General features: G+C 41.2%; 1 long non-coding RNA gene across 2 annotated transcripts; it reads right to left on the reverse strand.

Annotated features, from left to right (window-relative positions):
• Positions 1-1080: 1080 nt before the first annotated feature.
• On the reverse strand, positions 1081-3705 carry LOC109741366 (uncharacterized). Of its 2 annotated transcripts, XR_002227576.4 has the most exons (5): positions 3564-3705; positions 3266-3451; positions 2673-2872; positions 2488-2586; positions 1081-1597 (listed from the first exon to the last, which is right to left on the reverse strand). It is a non-coding gene; the product is annotated as an uncharacterized lncRNA (long non-coding RNA). The 2 variants fall into 2 exon arrangements; XR_005762613.3 differs by lacking the exon at positions 3564-3705 and having other exon boundaries at positions 3266-3557.
• Positions 3706-4134: the final 429 nt, after the last annotated feature.

Consider the following 4134-nt stretch of genomic DNA (forward strand, 5'->3'; position numbering starts at 1 on the left):
AGATTTATGTGATTTTGCTCATATATTCTAGAGTTTACTGTTCATTCATAAGGAGACGAGCATGGTGTCAGCCAGCAATTACCACTGCGGGCAAAGGAGTTTTCCCAGGGAGAGAAAAAGATAGAAACAAGAATATGACTTCTCTCGCTGGATGAACTCTTTTTGCAAATATTGATGTTTTTTCACATATAACTCACATTTGATGGGTCTAATTTATGGTCAAAGTTTAATTTTAAAATGTGTGCGCATCTTATGCAGGGGGGAAGTAGAACGCTTTGAAATTGATCCTAAAAGAACGTATTTCATCAAGCAGTGCTAATTTCTCCCTTTTTAGCAAATCCCGATTGTGTGTGTGTGTGTGAAGTTGAAAAATCCCGTTCTGGCTGGCTTTGAATTCGACTCTAGTTTTCCGCTGGTTTGCACCGGAGGGCTATGGGACGGAGGGGAGGGACGAGAGGCGAGAGATGGATCTGGGGTTGGAGGAGTTGCCCGATGTACTACGACGTACTACGATGCATGTGCTCTCTACTGTAGTACAAAGAGGAAGCTTGCATGGATATGTAGTGTAGAACTGTAGAGCAACCCAAGCACCCATGCCTGCAACTAGTACCTCTGCATGCATGCAAGGATAAGTGATCCATGTAGAATAGAATAGAGTCCAACTTGATAAACACAACACTACTCATGGATAACAGCTAGCACAGCACAGCACAGGAGGATACCAAGAAAGAGAGAGAGAGGAGATAACACATATGAACGGGAGCGACTACGGGTAAGTCGACTGATCTTATTTTTGGGTCAGTCGACAAACGACACTTATGTTTGGTAGCCAGCCCATTCCAGATTCGCTATGCATGCACACATTTCGCACGAATGCATGATACTAGTGGTTGGGGCATCACCGGGTGGCGCCCCTTGAGACGTGCATGTGCGGTGGCAGGTAGGTGGCCGCACTTTTCATCCACTTTTTGACACTATGAGTAGAACATGTACATGGAACTGCCGGTCAACTCATGTGGCTTACAGGACCAACAAAAATGCATTACTTGCAATATACATTTATAAAATAAATCAGAAATATTATTAATAGGTAAGCTTATATGAACATAGAGTAGCAGTCTTAAATCCTACAAAGACTTATACCTATAGAGATGATGGACTGCAGAGCCTAAATTTTCTAAACTCAAGCATCCACAAAATGAAATCATCGCATGATGATGATGATGAATGATAACCACTGAACATAACTCCAAAGACCTAATAAGCAGCCAAGACTATTCGACTAAAAATTTAATTATGAAAGATATCACAGCAGGCCGATGATCTGAACTACAACCGAGGAGTTCTTTCCTCCCTCTTTCTCTAAATTACATGTCTGCAAATAAGTTTTAGAACAACAGGGATGGCATGGAGTTCCATTGAATGAAAATGAATAAATTATGGCTGACATCTCTGTTTCACCTTCGAAGCTGCATCTCACAAGTTGACTATAACCATTCTAGATGCTCATAATCTTTGGAAGTCCATCAAGCTTTGCAGCATGTACAAACTGCATTACTCCGTACGGGGTTTCATTGGAAACACCGATATATTGTGCCTAGATTAGAAGAGACAAACATGGAATTATATATTGGTTTATGGTTACCTGTCTGCTATCTTCGGCTGTCTTATGCATATACTCTAAGTGAATTATTCAAATGTGCGTTTATGAACACAACAATCATATGTTTATAATCTAGAATAAATCTAGGCTATTATTACAACGAAAATGCACATGGTTTTTAAAGAGTGTGCAAAGTACATGGACTAAATCCTTTGGAAAGATAGATCCATACTAAGAATGTGTGCTGAAAACAATCTGTATAAGATGACAAAAGGACTCACAGAGGATGGAAAAGAGAACTCAGATTTACAATTTTCAAGTTCAGTAAGGAAAAGCAAAATGTGAAATATGACTGTGTATGAATCAATCTGGAACAAGATGTGAAAATTATTCTGAGCAAAAATAATCTTTGAAATAAACACTACCCTGTGTATGTGAAGAAAATCAGTGTAGTCTTTAGATAAGCATGAAAGGCTCTTTTCGACACTTTCCTTTATAATGGGACCATCAACACACACCTTTCTGCATTGTACCGATGAAAAGTGTGGTCTGAATAACCAGAAATTTTGGTGGCTAAAGTTGTCTAGTCGGAAACATAGTGAGCAGGGAACAACAAATGGATTCAGAAGCATGCTATCTGAAGTGGAAATCGGGGAACTCCAAATGGATTAGAAAACTGCAAATAAATTATAAGGCCTGTTTAGGGTACTTTATCTCGTGGCTTGGATTTCATCCACCTGCCTACATACAGATCAGTCCTCCCCGGAGTCTCCTTCTTGGCTTGCATTCGGTAGTAACAACCAATAGAAGTGGAGTATTTCAACTAAAACTGGGATCAACTTCAGAAAATAAGACGGTGGTCGAAGGGAGGAAGGAATGTGTACCGGCAATTTCTGCGGTGTCCAGTATGTTGATGACCTGATTAAAAGAATAAGAGAGCATATCATGGGATTCCTTCTCTGTGCTTTGCTCTCCAAGATCATCTAAGAGAAGTAAACATAAGACTAACATGTAAAAAAACTAGACCAACAACAACAACAGAAACATGATGGTTCAGCTCTGCACATACTGTTCTAAGAGAGATCTGAATCTCCCAGCTTCTTGTACGACAACTTCGCTGGTTCTGGCTGCGGACACGTCTTGGGTGCCATCTTCGGGAATGTTGGGCACTCAACCCTGGTAAGTATGAGGAGATTGCAGCGAACGCAAATAGCACCATTTGTCACGTATACTATTGTCGAATTTTTTGTTGTTGCATATACTGAAACCCTGTTCTTGCACATTCCAACAAACATATCAAGAAGCAAAAAATCAATGCGTGAAATGATGCAAAAATCAGTTTTTGTTTCGTAGATGCCTAAATTCATCTTTGCTCAAGGAGATTCTAGCAAATTATCCTAGTAATTAGCCACATGCAGCAAAGAAACACCAGTATGCAGTCACTTCAGTCTGCCAAATGTTCAAAAGTTTGGAGAAAATACCATTGTCTTTGCAAAAAGAAACTATCAAGAGGCAAGAACTGGTTACTACAGAGTACAGACTGAAATCTTCATCAACATCACAACAATGCCAATGCTTATAAGCTAATATACAAATAAATCCAATCTGTTTGGTCTAGAACATGACGAGTGGAGAATGAAAGAGCAAAAGAATCAATCTCACCCGACAGAGTCGAGGATGTCGTTGGAGATCTTGGCGGCTCCCTTGTGCAGCTCTTCCAGGCTGTAGGCCGCTGCCGCTTGATCACTGGCGTCTCCCCTGTCCCCGCAGAAAAGCCTCAACAAAGTCTTGGTTTGCAAGCACATCACAAGCAAATTTATAGACGACCCCAACTGACTCCATTCATAACTGGGTAATTAAGAGAGGGCGTCAATAGCTGGCAGCTTCATGCAAGGCTGAAAAACGAGAACAAATTCAAATGTGTACGAGTCAGAGAGCAATGAATGGATGATGGACTCACCATTGAGTTGCAGTTGCAGAGACTGAGCACCATAGCGAGGGCTCCGTACACAGCTGGCGCGGGCCCGAGGTTGGATCTGATGAGTCGTGCAAGGACAACGGCAACGTCTCCGATGCTCTGCATCGAATCCAACACCCCGACAGAACGCAGCGCCTTCAGTGTACTGACGGCCTGCATCTCCACCCCATGTTGTCTCTTTGCTGCCATCATGCAGAATCCCATGATCCTAGATGCCCGAAAGAACAATGGTATGAATTTTTTCAAGACATGACTAAGCACTACATGATGTTGTGGTTACCAAATGACATTACTTACAAGTTAATGCACTGCAAAAATTAGTACACTTTTTCACAATAGTACAGCTTGCATTTGACGAGAACCCATACGTCTTCCTACAAAATGACCAGCTTTAACCATAGAAATGATAACTATATCAAACATGAGCTCCTTTACGGTGATTGGGGCAGTATTGGGAGTACTTTCGAGTACTTACCCCTCCGATTATTATTAGCCGTCCGATCTGATGGGGGATTAAGAATGAATTAACTTAATTAGTTTAATCAGAGAAGGG

Source organism: Aegilops tauschii, chromosome 7, assembly GCF_002575655.3.
Source record: "Aegilops tauschii subsp. strangulata cultivar AL8/78 chromosome 7, Aet v6.0, whole genome shotgun sequence".
In the NCBI taxonomy this organism is placed as follows: Eukaryota; Viridiplantae; Streptophyta; class Magnoliopsida; order Poales; family Poaceae; genus Aegilops; species Aegilops tauschii.